A 22,807-nucleotide genomic window follows, 5' to 3' on the forward strand; every position below is an offset into this window, starting at 1 on the left:
TCATGTCAAATGCTGAAGTTTTAGTGCATGAATTGCGAAAGTGTATAAGGAGCAGTCAAATGGAAGTGAGACAGACGGAAGAAAATAAGGAAAGCGTTTATTAGTTCAAAAGTTATCACCATAACTGGTAATGCATTTATTCCACTGCAAGACAGGACGGTCAGTACCTTCGCGGAAAAATGATTGCAGTTGCCTACGGAATGCACTTACCACACTGTGAGACAAGACAGCCAACGCCTTCATGGAAAAATGTTTGTGGTTTCCTACAAAATCATGATTATACGCCGGCGTACACCTCTTCATCCGAAGTATATCGACGGCCACGAATGTCTGTCTTCTGGGATCCAAAAGTGTACCAATGTTACGTCGCCAACGTTGTTTCGACTACGCTGCAGAAGTTTCGCTGGGAAGCCCTTACACGTCCTCCATATAGTCCCTATCTCTCCTCACGCTATACCATATTTTTGGATCACTGAAAAAAGTCATTCGTCTATTTGCTTCGGACAAAGAGGTGGACGCCATAGTACAATCATTGTTCCGCAGACAACCGCAAACATTTTTTTCATGAGGGCATTGACCGTCTTGTCTCATAGTGGTATAAGTGCATTAACAGGTATGGTATCACTTTTAAAACAGCAAACAGTTTGCTTCGCTATTTTTCCATTTGTCTAGTATTCATTTAACTTTCCCTTATGATATAAACTTCTTTCCTTTCATCGTTTTGGGAGGTTGCGGCGAAAAAAAGTTCGTAAAGATTTGGAATTATGTGTAAAGCTTGTTGGAAGTCATAAAACGCTTTCAGTGTCAAATATTGGTATTTGCGCGCCATCAGTTACACTGCCTCAAGAAACACAGTTTGAACGATAATGCTTGTCCTATTGTTTAAAACTTTTAACTCAAGATTATACCTCTTAATGATCGGATTATGACAGCATTTTAAATTTGGCCAATAATTACGAGAAATATTGAAAACAAATATTTTGTTGACACTGCAAACCGTTACATAGTCAACCTGCTACTGATATCGGGTTCCTGGTTAGTACTTAGTAATACAGGTAAGAACGAATAGAATTAATATTAGGTTGGTGCATACGTTCGTAGTGTTTTTTTGTTCTGCATGTTGGTATTCCGGTTGCTATGGGTTTATTTATTGATTGTCATCTTTTATGTGTTGTTCGCTGTTGCTGTTTTAGTTTACGTACTGTAATTTTGTCATTGGGAGATAGTGAGTGCAGCTGTGGACGCTACAAAACGGAATGCCAAGCGGAGAAATCGGAACATTTCCGACATATTGTTCTGTTTGAGATCAGTAGAGGAGTGACAGCAATGGAGGTAGCCAGAAACATTACCGCCGTGTACGGAGATAATGACATTGGACAGAACACAACAAAAAAATGGTTTTCTCGCTTTAAGGAAGATCTTTTTCATATTAGTGACTCTCCACGTTCAGGAAGATATTTGGGGTTTCATGAAAATCGTTAAAACGCATTTATGCATCCACATCACCGTACTCGAAAACAGGCAAATATGATTAAGCGTGATCATTCGACCATCGAGTGACATTGCAACCAAGGGGGCGGGTTCAAAAATCTGTTGTGTGGATACCGTATTCTCTAAGCCAAAATCACAAAAATCGGCTGGTGGCCACATGTACAGTCGTGGACAAAACGAGCGAGACCCCTCGCCTTTTCGTTATGCTGATCCGCACGGCTTTAAAGTCTGCTACACAGCATAACAGGCAAGGCGACGAAGTGCTACCAACATACTATGCGCAGGCGTGAAATTGACAAACTATCTGAACTTTTTTAGACTGTATTCCATAATTTGTAAGACTATATTAATGCTGATTAGTGTGTTAAATACAACACGTAAACATAAGACAGAACTGAAAGAAGAAACGCTAATTTGTATGAAACGGACGAATAAAAATGAATTTCAGCTTATCCAGATAACAGACAAAGAACCCCAGACCGTTACGAATTAGCAAAATATTATCCGCATTCGCCCGCGAAACGGTCTGTGTCAACGTTCAGACCAGTCATACTGGATTACCATTGCTGACCTACCATGAAAGTGTGCAAATTTAGCAATGCGTGAAGATTCATAACGAAATTCACTTAAACATCATTCAGTGCCACACTTAAGTCAATTCCATTATTGACAGAAGCGGAAAAAGGAGGCAGTATCATGTATGAAATTCTACAAGAGTGTCATATTGACATCCACAGAGCGCCAGTACAGAATAAAGGTAGCGATAAATCGTATTGGGTGCGCGAGAATTTCTTAAAATTGCTTTACTGATATTCTACCTGCCTCCATAGAGATTAGAACCGAAAACAAACCAGACCTTCCTTTCACTATGCTAGCAGACAACCTAGGCAAACAGCCCTCTATTATTACCCCAGACATGAACAAGCCGGCAATTTCGCAATAAAAATCTGCAGTTTCTGTTGCATAGAGCTTTCTGGACTCAAAAACATGAATTTTCTTCCTTTATGTCACCACTTATGCGACAATCATTCGGGATGATTATCGAAATAACAAATTACTGTTATTAGAGAGTAAATTTTGTAGGATAATTCTGCACCACCCCAGGAAATAAACGGCTACATAGCTGCCAAACGTATTCTGCATTGTTTCGAATTCTCCACTAGACTCGCCACAGCCAGAAAACGTTCATTAGCAGAAGTGTTTCTTAAGCTAGCTAGCAATGAGAATGTTCGTACTTCTAAAACGCGGTGGCATTAATACTGGGATGTGAATTACCACGTGTATAGGCAAATACATTCTATTTGCATTCCTGTAAACGTGATTTGGATCGAAAACGTAGCTACGACTAATATGCTTATGTATCGACAGCAACTAGAACATTTCGAATAAAGAGTAGCGGGTGTTATTTATGCGGCCCTCATCTTCAGTGTTTTCGTTGTTAGGATTTCGTCACCTAAACCGGTAAAAACGGAACCCTACTAGTCTCACTTTCTTGACCGTCTATCGGTCTACCCAACCCTTAAAACCCGTTTACCTCCAGAACGGGTGGACATAATAAGCGGAAATGTATCGCACTTCTTGCTGTAACCGGTCCCTTGCTGGTGTAAAAAAGTGAGCTTCTATGTCAACGCAATCAAAAGATACGACGGTTTATGTAAAGAAAATTTACGCGAAAGGTCAAAAAATGGCTTCAAGAACTATGCGACCTAACTGCTTAGGTCATCAGCCCCTAGACCTAGAACTACTTAAACCTAGCTAGCCTAAGGGCATCACAGACATCTATGCCCGAGGTAGAATTCCAACCTGCGACTGAAGCAGCCGTGCGGTTCGTCACTGAAGCGCCTGGAACCGCTCGGCCACTGCAACGCGGCGAAACCCTACTCACCTCATGTATAATGATAATATATACTGTCTAGTGAGGATAAACTGTATTCTCCAGCAACTCAGATCGTTTGATCACGGAACTTTTACGAAGCTACATTCAAACTTTGTCGAAGTCGTCTGCAATATCCATTACAAACACCCTAGGAACTTCGTATGCGATATCCACTTCTGAATACGCTGGCAGATAATGCAGTACTATAACAAGTAGGTGGGAACTTATTGTTATTGGTCCAAAAAAATGGTTCAAATGGCTCTGAGCACTATGGGACTCAACTGCTGAGGTTATTAGTCCCCTAGAACTTAGAACTAGTTAAACCTAAGGACATCACAAACATCCATGCCCGAGGCAGGATTCGAACCTGCGACCGTAGCGGTCTTGCGGTTCCAGACTGCAGCGCCTTTAACCGCACGGCCACTTCGGCCGGCTATTGGTCCATGCATGACACTTTATTTCAATATCACTTTAACGCGCCTAGGTGTTCGTATATGGCTGAAATTAATGAACAAAATGTAAATAAACAGTAAACAACTTCGATGTTCAGATCAAGTGAAAGTCACATGTCGTAATTACAACATAATTTCGTTGTTACATCTACATGACTACATCAACAGGATTTCTTTGCAATCCGGACTTACGTGCCTGGCAGAAGGTTCGGATTATTTCTCTACCGTCCCACTCATTAACAGTGTGCGGGAAAAGGGACTACTTAAATCTTTTCTTGCGAGCCTTGAATTACATTATTACTATGATTTCTTCTTGTGTAAGTACCCTAGGAAATAATGTTTTGGCATTCAGAACATATGGTGGTGATTGAAATTTCGTGAAAAGATCTCGTGGTAACGAAAAACGCATATGTTTTCATGAATGTTACCCCAACTCGATTATCAAATCTGGGATCCTCTCTCCCCTATTTCGTGACATTACAAAGCGTGCTACCGTTCCTTGGACGTTTTTGCGTGCACAGTCAATCACGTCTGTCAAGGATATTATAGCAGTGGACGGACAAACGTAGTGTAGGCAGTGTTTTCAGTTGGCCTGTTGCGTATTCTTAGTGTGCGGCCAATAAAACGCAGTCATTCGTTTGCCTTCCCCACAAAAGTATGTTTTCGATCTTTCCAGTTTAAGTTTTACTGGGTACTGAGATGAACTGACAGTGCTTCGACTTGTGTTTTGTCATGTAACCGAAAGTTAATTATTGTTATTGGACGCAGCTTTCGTGTTTAATGTATTCCTCAGTCAACAACAGTAGACTCCTCGTACACCACACATAACTGTTTCAAAGTATTAAATTGTTACTGATCTTACCATGTTGCAGTGGTCATCTTAACTTGCCGTTTTGAAAAAAAGGAAAATATTTTAGCGAAATGTAGCAACTAAGAAGCGGAGTATCCAAACAAACAAACGTTTCCGGTTTAAGTAGTTGCAGTAGGTCTACTACACAGTAACGTAAATTAGGAGCAAAGTCCATAAGTAGATCCTCATCAGGAAAACCAGCCCTCATAATGCAAAGTGCAACTACAACAAAGAAAGTTTCCAAACATGTCAATGAGTAGTCGAGGAAAGTGGACGCATTCTGTCTACTGAATCCCAACGCACGCAATTTACGAGGGGGCACGCCAAGTGTCAGACCCCGATCTTGCTTTTAACTACGCTCATTGAAAGAGGGGACAAAATAAGCTTAAACTCTACCGCTTCTGAGAAAACGACGGTCAAAGTGTTCAATGCGTTGTTGCTATAGTGTAGATACCGCTTAGCGGTTAAGGATTCAACTGAAGCGGTGGCTCTGCGGCTACCATAGCGACTTCGGAACTTTGCGCTGCGAGTTCGAAACCCGGTTTTTCCTTTTTTCCCCCCTCACTCTCTGAATTATCTACGAATGTTTATTCCAATTTATGATGAAACACTGTTGTCGTTATTCGTCAGTTAATTTACTGTGTAAAGAAATAAGTTAAAAAGGGAACACACAGTGCGTAGTGGGGCGATCACTCTGTTGTAGAAATAATTCAGAAGCCAAGATCGCTTAAATACTGTCTACTGGATAACCGGTTTCAACACACTAAAGGTGCCATTATCGGATCTAAATGTAGATTAACATTGATAAACCATTTGGATATAACGATACATGAGGCAGACGAGATGATTTTATATCAGCTTGTCTCATTCGTTTATTATTTTTTTTAATTCATTAATTACACATAAAGTTAATTGTCGAGTAATGACAACATTATTTCAACATAAATTAGAAAAAAAACATTCGAAGATAATTCTGATAGAGAGGCAGGAAAATAAAATAATTAAAAAACCCAATATGGTCTCGAACACGGGAATCAATGCTAAGAAGGAACGACGGTAGCCACTGAGCCACCGCTTCAATTGCGTTCTCGGCTGCAGAAGGTATCTACACTAGAGCAACAGCGCGTTGATAACTTTGGCCGTCGTTTTCTCGGAAACGGTCGAGTGTCTGCAGATAAGCCGAAACACAAGTTCGCTTATTTTGTCCTCTCCTTCACTGACAAGGGGAGGCCGCCAATTGTGAAATTCAGATTCGATTCATACTGCGCATAATAAAAGCTCATGGCCAGAGGTGTAATGTGGCAAAGCACCAAGATGCACTTCTCAGCCGTTGTCGAGAAAATCGACAGTTAGAAGAAACCGCTGCGGTGAAATACTCTCTACGATTCATAATTTTCTACAGCGTCGTGGCGCAGCGGTAAGCGCTCGAGTTCGTAATCCGAAGGTCGGCGGATCGAATCTCGCTCCATGCAACTTTTTCTTTTTTTAGTATTTGTTTTTTGTAATTCAAATGTGTGTATAAACACACACACACACACACACACACACACACACACACACACACACATATATATATATATATATATATATATATATATATATATATATATATATATAATTCCCGGCAAGAGGTTGCAACAATTATGCATATAATAAGTTGTTGAAAGTCGTTTGTCGTGGAAAAACTGGCGACTTCGAACATCATTATGTTTTCCGCAAACAAATTTGTATTTCACAAATGTTATTAATTGTCTTCATAATGTTAACCACGTATAGTTAGCGGAAGACGTAGAAACGATATTCCGAAACGAATACGTATAGCGTAAGTCAAACGTTCGAATTAGAATAGAAACCCCACGAACACAAATTTGCTGTGGCAGGTATGAAATATAAACTCCGTTAATCGCTCGTTACACTTGAAGGACAGATGTTGAATGGGCCGAAACGAGCCGCCGCATAACAGCGTAGTTGCCTGCTAACTTCGAAAGAAGGTAGATGCGGTCCCTAGCACAACTTATAACACCGTCGAAAATCAGTGCGGACGTGAGAGCTTTGGTACACCCTGTTAAACAAACGGTAAAATGGAGGCGGTACAATTGGAGAGCGATCCGCCTTCACCAACATGCATAAGCAATTCATTAATAGTTTATATATATATATATATATATATATATATATATATATATATATATATATATATATATATATATATATATTTGAATTACAAAAAAATAATAATAATAAAAAAATATTGCATGGCGTGAGATTCGATCCGCCGACCTTCGGATTACGAACTCGAGCGCTTACCGCTGCGCCACGACGCTGTAGAAAATTATTAATCGTAGAGAGTATTTCACCGCAACGGTTTCTTCTAACTGTCGAGAAGTGCATCTTGGTGCTTTGCCACATTACACCTCTGGCCATGAGCTTCTATTATGCGCAGTATGAATCGAATCTGAATTTCACATTTGGCGGCCTCCCCTTGTGAGCAAAGTTTCGGGACAATCAGCCTATGACACTTGGCGAGTTCCCCTCGCTCGTCGAGTCGCTTCTTACGCCCGGCGAGAATTATGTATGCCTCCGAGTAAACTGCGCCACCTGGAAACACGGCGAGCGGGGATAAACACGTTTTCCTTCTTATAAGGCAACCCTCTACAGATAAAATTCATGAAGTGTTCTTCAGGTTGCCTCAGATATTTCAGAAATGTTTCTTGCGTCAGGCCTGCCGCATATGCAAAACGTAAACATTTCATTTCATGTAATATTTATCAGGATAAGACATGACAAGAGTGGACCAGTCCCTTCTGAGAAAAATTAGAGATTTTAAGTTGCTCCACTATGTAATGACACGGGTATGGGCTTGCGATCTCTCTTTTATGCCATCGATTTCCGTGTTACACATACTTGGCCACTGCGTTGTGGCTGCCATCGTGGAGGAGGCAGTCTGTTTCCTGCCAGCGCTGTTTCCGCAGCCAATATTAACCGCGACGAATCATTCAGTCAACGCTAAATGGCCCATCTGGCTGAGGCAGACAAGGGCGCTATAATAGAACTCCATGCAGAGGGATCTTCAAATGCCGACATAGCAAGAACTATGGGTCTTCACAAGTCGACGGTAGCCAGGTGGATCAGACGAAAGGAAGAGAGTGGTAACTTGAATGGGAGGCCTCATGGCCGTCGCCGCAAAACAACAGCAGCTCAGGATCAGCAGATACGCCGTTTCAGTGAGAACCACCCATTTGTCAACGCACGACAAATTCAGCAAACTTTGGGTCTCAATGTTAGCAGTAAGACCGTCACTCCTCGTGTAAGGGAAGGTGGACTGAGAGCAAGAAGCGCTGCTGTGAAAGAGACATTGACTGTTTCCCAAAGAGAAGCTTGCCTTGCTTTTGCTACTGAAAATGGCGACAAACCTCTCCAGTTTTGGAGGCGAGTGATTTTCACGCACCAAAAAGTTTTCTCTACGGCATCATCCGGAAAAGTACTAGTTTACCGGCCTAAATGTGCTAGGTATAATCGAAAATATATTTACAGTTGCCGAAGGAGTGGCAGGTTGTCGGTGCCGACCGGTGTGGCCGACGGTTCGAGGCGCTTCAGTCTGGAACCGCGTGACCGCTACGGTCGCAGGTTCGAACCCTGCCTCGCGCATGGATGTGTGTGATGTCCTTAGGTTAGTTAGGTTTAAGTAGTTCTACGTTCTAGGGGACTGATGACCACAGATGTTAAGTCCCACAGTGCTCAGAGCCATTTGTAGTCGGTAACGGTATGGGCGTGGATATCGGCCGAAGGGTGTGGGCTCCTGTGGGAAGTGGAAGGAAGATTCGATGCGCGCAATTACATATCAATTCTGGAGAACGTGATGTTGCCTGCTGTGGCAGCAAGATTTGGCGATGATCAGATCATGTTCCAACAAGATCGCTCGTCTATTCATATGGCACGTGTGGTTAAGAGGCGGGTCGACGACCATAGTAATATTACTGTAACGGAATGGCCACCTAAAGGAGCTGACACGAATCCCATTGAGAATATCTGGGCAGAAATGGTCAGAGTAATACGAGAAAAGGGCAGTCACCGTCGACTCGCCGACAGGTATCTGATGTGATTCATGACGCTTGGAATGAGTTACTTGAATCTCCTAGTTATGTGGCTCGAGTTGTGGGCTCAATGCCCAACAGACTTCGAGCTGTTGTGGAAGCCAAAGGAGGCTTCACCAATCAGCTGTTTCAAGCTTTGTTTCTTTCTTCTTCGTCTTTTTTTTTTTTTTTTTTACTTACAGACGTATATTTTATATAATTTCAAGGAAACGCAGTAAATGGAATGTGGACTGATTTTTGAGGCTTCATTTTGTGACGGCTAAACAGTGCTGCATCATGGGACCCGCTATTTGTCCACATGTGGCTGAACATCAGAGGTGTAAAAAATTTTGAGGTGCCGAAGTTCTCTGGAAGAATAACGTCTTTTAGACAAGGAGATGATTTTTAGTTCATTTCATTTTAACCATTCACACTATGATTTGACATTCTAATCTTTGATTTCATTTTATTATTATGTATCTTTTCTCCAGTGAAAGTCAACGGTAGTAAGTTTCAAGATATGAAGAATAACTGGAAGTTTCTAATTTGTGGAAAGCGTATTTAACAGTTAATATTTTCGACAAATCTGTAGTTATAGGACATATTAAGAAGCGAGTCAAAAATGGCATTGTGGAATGATCAGGTTGGTCTCTAAAGGGTAACGACGATAAAATAGCAAATATGAACCTATGGGTAACAACTATTGTTGATGGTGAGGAGCCATAATCGATATGTCACTTTTCCGTAATTGTATTTCTGAAGTTTATCGTCAATCCTAGGACTGACACCGATACTCTGTTTTACGTGAAGAATACAACCTTCAAAATTTATTTAGCAGCGCAGAATATTAAATCACAGTTTATAGATCAGGAACCTAATCCAACTGCCTTTAATTTTATTTTCACGGATGACATTGAGACAGTAAATAACAAGAGAAATAAGAAAACTCTCAGAATCAATATAGAGAATTCAAGTATCATGTGAATTCAAAAGTTTGCTATAATAGCGATTAATTGCTTTTTACAGACCCCTTCATGCCTACGTTTTCTGTCAGACAGACAATGTTTGAAACTAGGACTAACGAGGTAAGCAATTTTTCCACAAATTGTCAAATTGGAAGTCGGAGAGCCAGTTACATAAATTACGATGACAACAAACGTTTTTCAAGTAAACTCATCACAGGAGGCATCCAACGCATTTATTGTGAGTTACATGCACAGTATGTAAACTGGCAACGCCACCAACACACAATACCACTAACAAGGGAACATCCCCATCGCACCGCCCTCAGATTTAGTTATAAGTTGATACAGGGGATAGGCCTTGAAAAACTGAACACAGATCAATCGAGAAAACAGGAAGAAGTTGTGTGGAAGTATGAAAAAAATAAGCAAAATATACAAACTGAGTAGTCCATGCGCAAGATAGGCAACATCAAGGATAGGGTGAGCTCAGGAGCGCCGTGATCCCGTGGTTAGCGCACGCAGCTGCGGAACGAGAGGTCCTTCCGTCAAATTTTCCCAGGAGTGAAAAGTTTAATTTTTATTTTCAGACAATTATTATCTGTCCGTCCGTCCGTCCGATGCGAGGTAACCGCGCCGTAGTATGATGACGCTACACCTAAAAAACATCGAAAGACATGACGTCAGTCGACTATAGCGCACGGAAGAGAGAGTATTCCTGCTAATGAGGCTCCCTGGCTGACAGTTAGCTGTTCGCTACTTTGGACGAGAGTGCATTAAATACGTGCGATGCATTGCGTGGGCAATATGAATCCAGCAAATATAGCTCGTGACTCCAATAACAATGTCAATGAATATTTTCCGAACTGTAAGGCATCGGAAAGTTCCTTAAGGGATCGAACGATTGTCGACATTTGTATGATTATTTCCTACATTTGTTGAATAACAGTACGTGTGGTGATGATTGTCTGAAAATAAAAAAAATCAAACAACTAACCCGAGGGAAGCCTTAAACCAACGACCTCTCGTTCTGCAGCTCCTCACGCTAACCACGCGACCACTGCGCTCCCGTGCTCAAGCTATCCTTGATGTTGCTTATCATGCACACGGACTACTCAGTTTGTTTGGTTTGAATATTTTTTTCATAGGTCCACACAACTTCTTCCTGTTTTTCGAATGATCTGTGTTCAGTTTTCAAGGCCTATCCACTGTGTCAACTTATAACTAAATCTGAGGAGGGTGCGATGGGGAGGTTCCCTTGTTAGCTATGAAACAACTGTAGCAAAACGGAGCATCCTCGTTATCCATGTGATGGATAAGACGACTAATTCGCAACATAAATGTCAATGTAAGCATCAGTTTCTGTTGGAACGTGCTTCCCGGACCAAATAACATACATTTCCTACGTCTTCAATGCGAATCATGTAGCAAATGTAATTTAAAGGACATAAAAATATCGAGTGAATTTACTAAAATAATTATGAACCACTTGAATTTGCATTCAACAGGCAATGTTCAGAAGTCTGGTGTAGGAGTACTGCATGCTCTAATTCGAAACAACAAAAATCAACAGAGTAACTATTATTGAACGTCATCAGGTCACTCATCGAGCATTCCTATGCAGTACTGTTACTGGTGACGTGTTATGATGCCTTTATCGTTAACTTCCTAAGAAGAAATGAAAGGCTGAGCCCCACCAAAAGACGTAAACTCGAGGAAAGAGTTGCGTGAACATATTATTTTACATCTGATAAATCCAAAAGTGTGTTTTGGGCTACGAATTTTGCCCCCAGGGTGTGTGCAACACAGCTGGAATTTGTTGCCAACAACTGAGACACCTTTCGGTCACAGTGTAAGAAAATCGAGCAACAAAACTACATCACCTGTGCTACTGCATGATAACGCACTATGTTGATTTGAGAAACAAAACTATCCAGGAGATTGATAGGAAAGTCGTCTCTCAGGCACATTTGTATTGATAGGGAAGTCCTCTCTCAAGCACTTGTCCCTCTCGTCATATATTTGTAAAATTTTACCTTTCCCACTCTAGATCGATCAACCGTCAAGGCAATTCATTTCTAGACGAAAATACTTTTAAAACTACTCTTGTTTATTGACATCGTTAGAACAAGTAGGTTTCTACAGGCGTAGAATTTGTAAACAACTTTAGCATTGTCATATCGTTTTAGATATCGTGAAAGAAAATTCTGCTGCTAATTAATTTCTCTTTGATAATTACTGTTGCGTTTAGTAAACTAATGGAAAATGCAATTAAAATATTCACTGTACTAATACAAACTAAAGTCAGCTTAATACAGAAACATCACGACGGCAGTCTATCTTAATAAAGCATTAAGTTTCTGTGAGACAATTGGGCTTATTTTAACACGAATTAGTAGGATATTACAGACTTTACACTTAGAAAAGATCTGTATTTATTTCATTTCCTGTACCATTCGTAAGTGTTATGAAAATGGGGCTTTTCATAGATAAAATTATGTATTCACAACAACAAAAAAATGTCGGCAGAAAACAAAAGTGGCATTATGAATCTGGCAGTACCGTAAGGTTTTCACTCTGACACTAAGAGTTACTGAAAGTAGCAAGAAGAATTTTGCTCGAGCGTTGTCTTACGATTCCCTTATTAAGTTTTTATCTGCCTGCTTGTAGCTGTGCTACAAAAGAATTAAAAATCTGGCTTTCAGCAAGTCTCGAAAGGCGAACAAAAGCAGCTTGCACCTGGTTACTAAGCATGTTACCTGGGGACTGGTTTTTTCTTAAAGCGGGAAGACATCCTTTTGTGGTTCAATTGGCAAATGTCAGTCAGACGTGTGATGTTAGTCTAAGCGTTTCGGTGTGTTGAATTTGTTCCAATGATTTTTCTACACGTTTTTTCTGTCCCAAATAGAGTTGAAGTCTCCCATTAGTATTTTCACGTCATCTTGGTGAATTTTGCTCATGGTATTTTCGAGTGTGTTCCAGAATGTTTCAACATTGTCGGTGTTTTTCTTATTTTCGATGTTGGTGGGTTCAAATGGTTCAAATGGCTCTGAGCACTATGGGACTTAACTGCTGTGGTCATCAGTCCCCTAGAACTTAGAACTAGTTAAACCTAACTAACCTAAGGACATCGCACACATCCATGCCCGAGGCAGGATGCGAACCTGCGACCGTAGCGGTCGCGCGGTTCCAGACTGTAGCGCCTAGAACCTCTCGAACACTCCGGCCGTCGATGTTGGTGGGGACACGTGCATTGATGAGTGTATATGTTTTACTGGGGCTCTGAATGACCATAGTCATAAGTCGCTTGTTGACGGGCCAGCCGCGGTGGCCGAGCGGTTCTTGGCTCTTCAGTCCGGAACCGCGCGACTGCTACGGTCGCAGGTTCGAATCCAGCCTTGGGCATGAATTTGTGTGATGTCCTTAGATTAGCTAGGTATAAGTAGTTCTAAGTTCTAGGAGACTGATGACCTCCACTGTTAAGTTCCATAGTGCTCAGAGCCATTGGAACCTTTTGATTGTCGATCGGTGTGATTTCTTTGACAGAGTTGATAGATCGGTGTTCGAGAAATGCAATCCCGAAGATTGGTACGCCTTTCGTTACCTTTTGTTGTATTCTGCTCTTGAAGATGCAATGGTTTCCCTAATGCACGGTTTCATTGTCAGTTAGTCGTGGTTCTTGAAGTGCAAGGATGAGAATTTTTTGTCGGTCCATTTCTTTTGTGAGATTATTTAGTTTTCGTGTTTGGATCAAGGTATCGATGTTTACTTTTAAATGCATGTTTTTTGCTTGTAGGGAAATTTACCAGAGATCTTCGATATTCTCTGTCGTGCTAACCTGGACTCCCCAGAATCCGAAAATCCAACTGCCGCCTGTCGACAGCCGGGTTGTGTACCACCTGGGATAAAGTTGACTTTGCTTGCATAGTTTACGTTTGCTTGTGTTTCATTGGTTGTGCTTGGGTGATACCAGGACCGGACAGGACCAGAGGGTGTTGAAGCCTTTGAAAGCAAATATTTTCAGCCAAGCTCATTGAGCTAACACGGTGACCAGAGTAACGGTGATTTTCACTCAGACGTGTCTGGATTTTGCGTTCAACGGATTGAGTAGCCGTTCAGGATTGTGTTAGTATTTGGTTCACCCCTAGTATTTGATTTCCTCGGTACCACCCATATGGGGGAGGGTTTCCACTATCCGCCACACGCGATTATTATTATTATTATTATTATTATTATTATTATTGTCATTATGTCTCAGCAAATCCCATATGGTGTATCTTCCCACCACTGAAATAGATGTGTATTGTTCGATTCAGTATTTCCATCACATAAATGTGGTTTATAATTACGTTACATTGCTACTAGTAGACATATTTCTCACTTTTTCTTAGACAGTTGCTACCTGTTACTCCATCATAGGAATTTATGTGCGAAGCATTGTTGAAATACAGACGTTCAAATTATCCGATTTCTGTAATTTCATTTCGATACCAGATCGTTATCTATGACAGGACCTGAATTCTTAAACACTGTGGAAAATAATAATCCGATGTGCTTATTACAAATACGTTATTCCAATATAAATATGTGAACTAACGAGATAACAGTTTATTTACAGGAGCAGAACTAATGTTCAAATGTTCAAATGTGTGTGAAATCGTATGGGACTTAACTGCTAAGGTCATCAGTACCTAAGCTTACACACTACTTAACCTAAATCATCCTAAGGACGAACACACACACCCATGCCCGAGGGAGGACTCGAACCTCCGCCGGGATCAGCCACGCAGCTCATGACTGCAGCGCCCCTGACCGCTCGGCTAATCCCGCGCGGCTACTAAAAGTATACTCGTCCACAAAACCCATGTGGACAATTATCTGATAATCGGTCAAGCTTTGCTTTGTCGCAGCTCTTTAGGACAAAAGAATGGACAGCTCCCTGCTTTTTGCGTTTCCGATAGCGCCTACGATAAGAATCTGGTGTCATATTATGTTTCAGAGCCGTAAACTGTTTATTTTTTCTTCTCATACTAAAACAAAAGCTATGATATGAGACGAGGAAATGACTTATATGCTTCTCAGGAACTTAAGTTTTTCGCGTTAATTTTCTCACTTCATTCTAAAACAAGGACGTTAATATGAGAAGAGGAAATGAAATATACGCTTCCAAGACATATTATTTCCTTGTGTGCTACTACTGCATACATGAAAGCCCTGCAGTTAATTTTTGTATGTTGGATAAATTTTGATATCACCTCACATTCCTTTGTGAGAAGGTTCCTATTTTCTTAGGATTCAAATAGAGTGGACATTTCATCACTGGTTAATATTCTCATGACTAATGACATGATACCCGTTGCAATTGCTCCATGGCACCTGTGAGTAGAGTCTCACGTTGGTTACTATAAGAACACGCAGGCAGTGATATCCGCTCACTGCAGTCAGAGCCAAGGTGATTTCTTTCTGTTTATGGCGAAGCGTCTGCTGCAGTGTCCACGCTCAGCCAACATAAACAAATCGCGGCGGCATTGGGCAGTGCTGATCGCTGCGCTTGTCGCAGGCCTCGACAACAAGAGCGCACTCTCTGCTAACGATACTATGGAGTTAATACATCTTACTTAACGTAATATGCAGGACGTGGGTTAGGTGAAAATTCAGTTTGTAACTTCCCATCGCATTAACATACTTTACAGTCATATTTGATGCCCGGTTGTCTGTCTGATGTTAATAGTATTGATTCAGATTGTGCATTAACACGAAAACTCACTCACTCACACACACACACACACACACACACACACACACACACACACACACACACACACACGCACACACTCATTGATTCCAGTGAGGGTGACAACTACTGTGTGTTGAACAACACATGCACCAGTCAGTTCCTCAGTTGGCGTCGAGTGGATGAGTTTTCTCAATTACCTTGCATTGCAAGAATTGTATGTAAGAGCCTGAAAGTAAATGGACTTGTATCCTAAAGAGCTGCGACAAAGCAAAGCTTGACCGATTATCAGATAATTGTCCACATGGGTTTTGTGGACGAGTATACTTTTAGTAGCCGCGCGGGATTAGCCGAGCGGTCAGGGGCGCTGCAGTCATGAGCTGCGTGGCTGATCCCGGCGGAGGTTCGAGTCCTCCCTCGGGCATGGGTGTGTGTGTTTGTCCTTAGGATGATTTAGGTTAAGTAGTGTGTAAGCTTAGGTACTGATGACCTTAGCAGTTAAGTCCCATACGATTTCACACACATTTGAACATTTGAACATTAGTTCTGCTCCTGTAAATAAACTGTTATCTCGTTAGTTCACATATTTATATTGGAATAACGTATTTGTAATAAGCACATCGGATTATTATTTTCCACAGTGTTTAAGAATTCAGGTCCTGTCATAGATAAGTGATCTATATTCAACAGTCCGATAAAGAATGTGGTTTACACAGTCTATCATATGATGACAGTCGTGGTCGGATATCCACATTAAGACTACCTGGCTGAATCCGATTAGAACGATCTGGTATCGAAATGAAATTACAGAAATCGGATAATTTGAACGTCTGTATTTCAACAATGCTTCGCACATAAATTCCTATGATGGAGTAACAGGTAGCAACTGTCTAAGAAAAAGTGAGAAATATGTCTACTAGTAGCAATGTAACGTAATTATAAACCACATTTATGTGATGGAAATACTGAATCGAACAATACACATCTATTTCAGTGGTGGGAAGATACACCATATGGGATTTGCTGAGACATAATGACGATAATAATAATAATAATAATAATAATAATAATAATCGCGTGTGGCGGATAGTGGAAACCCTCCCCCATATGGGTGGTACCGAGGAAATCAAATACTAGGGGTGAACCAAATACTAACACAATCCTGAACGGCTACTCAATCCGTTGAACGCAAAATCCAGACACGTCTGAGTGAAAATCACCGTTACTCTGGTCACCGTGTTAGCTCAATGAGCTTGGCTGAAAATATTTGCTTTCAAAGGCTTCAACACCCTCTGGTCCTGTCCGGTCCTGGTATCACCCAAGCACAACCAATGAAACACAAGCAAACGTAAACTATGCAAGCAAAGTCAACTTTATCCCAGGTGGTACACAACCCGGCTGTCGACAGGCGGCAGTTGGATTTTCGGATTCTGGGGAGTCCAGGTTAGCACGACAGAGAATATCGAAGATCTCTGGTAAATTTCCCTACAAGCAAAAAACATGCATTTAAAAGTAAACATCGATACCTTGATCCAAACACGAAAACTAAATAATCTCACAAAAGAAATGGACCGACAAAAAATTCTCATCCTTGCACTTCAAGAACCACGACTAACTGACAATGAAACCGTGCATTAGGGAAACCATTGCATCTTCAAGAGCAGAATACAACAAAAGGTAACGAAAGGCGTACCAATCTTCGGGATTGCATTTCTCGAACACCGATCTATCAACTCTGTCAAAGAAATCACACCGATCGACAATCAAAAGGTTCCAATGGCTCTGAGCACTATGGAACTTAACAGTGGAGGTCATCAGTCTCCTAGAACTTAGAACTACTTATACCTAGCTAATCTAAGGACATCACACAAATTCATGCCCAAGGCTGGATTCGAACCTGCGACCGTAGCAGTCGCGCGGTTCCGGACTGAAGAGCCAAGAACCGCTCGGCCACCGCGGCTGGCCCGTCAACAAGCGACTTATGACTATGGTCATTCAGAGCCCCAGTAAAACATATACACTCATCAATGCACGTGTCCCCACCAACATCGACGGCCGGAGTGTTCGAGAGGTTCTAGGCGCTACAGTCTGGAACCGCGCGACCGCTACGGTCGCAGGTTCGCATCCTGCCTCGGGCATGGATGTGTGCGATGTCCTTAGGTTAGTTAGGTTTAACTAGTTCTAAGTTCTAGGGGACTGATGACCACAGCAGTTAAGTCCCATAGTGCTCAGAGCCATTTGAACCATTTGAACCCACCAACATCGAAAATAAGAAAAACACCGACAATGTTGAAACATTCTGGAACACACTCGAAAATACCATGAGCAAAATTCACCAAGATGACGTGAAAATACTAATGGGAGACTTCAACTCTATTTGGGACAGAAAAAACGTGTAGAAAAATCATTGGTACAAATTCAACACACCGAAACGCTTAGACTAACGTCACACGTCTGACTGACATTTGCCAATTGAACCACAAAAGGATGTCTTCCCGCTTTAAGAAAAAACCAGTCCCCAGGTAACATGCTTAGTAACCAGGTGCAAGCTGCTTTTGTTCGCCTTTCGAGACTTGCTGAAAGCCAGATTTTTAATTCTTTTGTAGCACAGCTACAAGCAGGCAGATAAAAACTTAATAAGGGAATCGTAAGACAACGCTCGAGCAAAATTCTTCTTGCTACTTTCAGTAACTCTTAGTGTCAGAGTGAAAACCTTACGGTACTGCCAGATTCATAATGCCACTTTTGTTTTCTGCCGACATTTTTTTGTTGTTGTGAATACATAATTTTATCTATGAAAAGCCCCATTTTCATAACACTTACGAATGGTACAGGAAATGAAATAAATACAGATCTTTTCTAAGTGTAAAGTCTGTAATATCCTACTAATTCGTGTTAAAATAAGCCCAATTGTCTCACAGAAACTTAATGCTTTATTAAGATAGACTGCCGTCGTGATGTTTCTGTATTAAGCTGACTTTAGTTTGTATTAGTACAGTGAATATTTTAATTGCATTTTCCATTAGTTTACTAAACGCAACAGTAATTATCAAAGAGAAATTAATTAGCAGCAGAATTTTCTTTCACGATATCTAAAACGATATGACAATGCTAAAGTTGTTTACAAATTCTACGCCTGTAGAAACCTACTTGTTCTAACGATGTCAATAAACAAGAGTAGTTTTAAAAGTATTTTCGTCTAGAAATGAATTGCCTTGACGGTTGATCGATCTAGAGTGGGAAAGGTAAAATTTTACAAATATATGACGAGAGGGACAAGTGCTTGAGAGAGGACTTCCCTATCAATACAAATGTGCCTGAGAGACGACTTTCCTATCAATCTCCTGGATAGTTTTGTTTCTCAAATCAACATAGTGCGTTATCATGCAGTAGCACAGGTGATGTAGTTTTGTTGCTCGATTTTCTTACACTGTGACCGAAAGGTGTCTCAGTTGTTGGCAACAAATCCCAGCTGTGTTGCACACACCCTGGGGGCAGAATTCGTAGCCCAAAACACACTTTTGGATTTATCAGATGTAAAATAATATGTTCACGCAACTCTTTCCTCGAGTTTACGTCTTTTGGTGGGGCTCAGCCTTTCATTTCTTCTTAGGAAGTTAACGATAAAGGCATCATAACACGTCACCAGTAACAGTACTGCATAGGAATGCTCGATGAGTGACCTGATGACGTTCAATAATAGTTACTCTGTTGATTTTTGTTGTTTCGAATTAGAGCATGCAGTACTCCTACACCAGACTTCTGAACATTGCCTGTTGAATGCAAATTCAAGTGGTTCATAATTATTTTAGTAAATTCACTCGATATTTTTATGTCCTTTAAATTACATTTGCTACATGATTCGCATTGAAGACGTAGGAAATGTATGTTATTTGGTCCGGGAAGCACGTTCCAACAGAAACTGATGCTTACATTGACATTTATGTTGCGAATTAGTCGTCTTATCCATCACATGGATAACGAGGATGCTCCGTTTTGCTACAGTTGTTTCATAGCTAACAAGGGAACCTTCCCATCGCACCCTCCTCAGATTTAGTTATAAGTTGACACAGTGGATAGGCCTTGAAAACTGAACACAGATCATTCGAAAAACAGGAAGAAGTTGTGTGGACCTATGAAAAAAATATTCAAACCAAACAAACTGAGTAGTCCGTGTGCATGATAAGCAACATCAAGGATAGCTTGAGCACGGGAGCGCAGTGGTCGCGTGGTTAGCGTGAGGAGCTGCAGAACGAGAGGTCGTTGGTTTAAGGCTTCCCTCGGGTTAGTTGTTTGATTTTTTTTATTTTCAGACAATCATCACCACACGTACTGTTATTCAACAAATGTAGGAAATAATCATACAAATGTTCGACAATCGTTCGATCCCTTAAGGAACTTTCCGATGCCTTACAGTTCGGAAAATATTCATTGACATTGTTATTGGAGTCACGAGCTATATTTGCTGGATTCATATTGCCCACGCAATGCATCGCACGTATTTAATGCACTCTCGTCCAAAGTAGCGAACAGTTAACTGCCAGCCAGGGAGCCTCATTAGCAGGAATACTCTCTCTTCCGTGCGCTATAGTCGACTGACGTCATGTCTTTCGATGTTTTTTAGGTGTAGCGTCATCATACTACGGCGCGGTTACCTCGCATCGGACGGACGGACGGACAGATAATAATTGTCTGAAAATAAAAATTAAACTTTTCACTCCTGGGAAAATTTGACGGAAGGACCTCTCGTTCCGCAGCTGCGTGCGCTAACCACGGGATCACGGCGCTCCTGAGCTCACCCTATCCTTGATGTTGCCTATCTTGCGCATGGACTACTCAGTTTGTATATTTTGCTTATTTTTTTCATACTTCCACACAACTTCTTCCTGTTTTCTCGATTGATCTGTGTTCAGTTTTTCAAGGCCTATCCCCTGTATCAACTTATAACTAAATCTGAGGGCGGTGCGATGGGGATGTTCCCTTGTTAGTGGTATTGTGTGTTGGTGGCGTTGCCAGTTTACATACTGTGCATGTAACTCACAATAAATGCGTTGGATGCCTCCTGTGATCAGTTTACTTGAAAAACGTTTGTTGTCATCGTAATTTATGTAACTGGCTCTCCGACTTCCAATTTGACAATTTGTGGAAAAATTGTTTACCTCGTTAGTCCTAGTTTCAAACATTGTCTGTCTGACGGAAAACGTAGGCATGAAGGGGTCTGTAAAAAGCAATTAATCGCTATTATAGCAAACTTTTGAATTCACATGATACTTGAATTCTCTATATTGATTCTGAGAGTTTTCTTATTTCTCTTGTTATTTACTGTCTCAATGTCATCCGTGAAAATAAAATTAAAGGCAGTTGGATTAGGTTCCTGATCTATAAACTGTGATTTAATATTCTGCGCTGCTAAATAAATTTTGAAGGTTGTATTCTTTACGTAAAACAGAGTATCGGTGTCAGTCCTAGGATTGACGATAAACTTCAGAAATACAATTACGGAAAAGTGACATATCGATTATGGCTCCTCACCATCAACAATAGTTGTTACCCATAGGTTCATATTTGCTATTTTATCGTCGTTACCCTTTAGAGACCAACCTGATCATTCCACAATGCCATTTTTGACTCGCTTCTTAATATGTCCTATAACTACAGATTTGTCGAAAATATTAACTGTTAAATACGCTTTCCACAAATTAGAAACTTCCAGTTATTCTTCATATCTTGAAACTTACTACCGTTGACTTTCACTGGAGAAAAGATACATAATAATAAAATGAAATCAAAGATTAGAATGTCAAATCATAGTGTGAATGGTTAAAATGAAATGAACTAAAAATCATCTCCTTGTCTAAAAGACGTTATTCTTCCAGAGAACTTCGGCACCTCAAAATTTTTTACACCTCTGATGTTCAGCCACATGTGGACAAATAGCGGGTCCCATGATGCAGCACTGTTTAGCCGTCACAAAATGAAGCCTCAAAAATCAGTCCACATTCCATTTACTGCGTTTCCTTGAAATTATATAAAATATACGTCTGTAAGTAAAAAAAAAAAAAAAAAAAGACGAAGAAGAAAGAAACAAAGCTTGAAACAGCTGATTGGTGAAGCCTCCTTTGGCTTCCACAACAGCTCGAAGTCTGTTGGGCATTGAGCCCACAACTCGAGCCACATAACTAGGAGATTCAAGTAACTCATTCCAAGCGTCATGAATCACATCAGAAAGCTGTCGGCGAGTCGACGGTGACTGCCCTTTTCTCGTATTACTCTGACCATTTCTGCCCAGATATTCTCAATGGGATTCGTGTCAGCTCCTTTAGGTGGCCATTCCGTTACAGTAATATTACTATGGTCGTCGACCCGCCTCTTAACCACACGTGCCATATGAATAGACGAGCGATCTTGTTGGAACATGATCTGATCATCGCCAAATCTTGCTGCCACAGCAGGCAACATCACGTTCTCCAGAATTGATATGTAATTGCGCGCATCGAATCTTCCTTCCACTTCCCACAGGAGCCCACACCCTTCGGCCGATATCCACGCCCATACCGTTACCGACTACAAATGGCTCTGAGCACTGTGGGACTTAACATCTGTGGTCATCAGTCCCCCAGAACGTAGAACTACTTAAACCTAACTAACCTAAGGACATCACACACATCCATGCGCGAGGCAGGATTCGAACCTGCGACCGTAGCGGTCACGCGGTTCCAGACTGAAGCGCCTCGAACCGTCGGCCACACCGGCCGGCACCGACAACCTGCCACTCCTTCGGCAACTGTAAATATATTTTCGATTATACCTAGCACATTTAGGCCGGTAAACTAGTACTTTTCCGGATGATGCCGTAGAGAAAACTTTTTGGTGCGTGAAAATCACTCGCCTCCAAAACTGGAGAGGTTTGTCGCCATTTTCAGTAGCAAAAGCAAGGCAAGCTTCTCTTTGGGAAACAGTCAATGTCTCTTTCACTGCAGCGCTTCTTGCTCTCAGTCCACCTTCCCTTACACGAGGAGTGACGGTCTTACTGCTAACATTGAGACCCAAAGTTTGCTGAATTTGTCGTGCGTTGACAAATGGGTGGTTCTCACTGAAACGGCGTATCTGCTGATCCTGAGCTGCTGTTGTTTTGCGGCGACGGCCATGAGGCCTCCCATTCAAGTTACCACTCTCTTCCTTTCGTCTGATCCACCTGGCTACCGTCGACTTGTGAAGACCCATAGTTCTTGCTATGTCGGCATTTGAAGATCCCTCTGCATGGAGTTCTATTATAGCGCCCTTGTCTGCCTCAGCCAGATGGGCCATTTAGCGTTGACTGAATGATTCGTCGCGGTTAATATTGGCTGCGGAAACAGCGCTGGCAGGA

At 41.4% G+C, this 22,807-nt stretch overlaps 1 protein-coding gene across 3 annotated transcripts in view; it reads left to right on the top strand.

Annotated features, from left to right (window-relative positions):
- LOC126251756 (sialin-like) overlaps positions 1–22,807 on the top strand; it is a 134,373-nt gene that overhangs the window by 102,141 nt on the left and 9,425 nt on the right. The gene's annotated exons all lie outside the window — the stretch shown is intronic.

This window comes from Schistocerca nitens, chromosome 4 (genome assembly GCF_023898315.1).
Source record: "Schistocerca nitens isolate TAMUIC-IGC-003100 chromosome 4, iqSchNite1.1, whole genome shotgun sequence".
NCBI lineage: Eukaryota > Metazoa > Arthropoda > Insecta > Orthoptera > Acrididae > Schistocerca > Schistocerca nitens.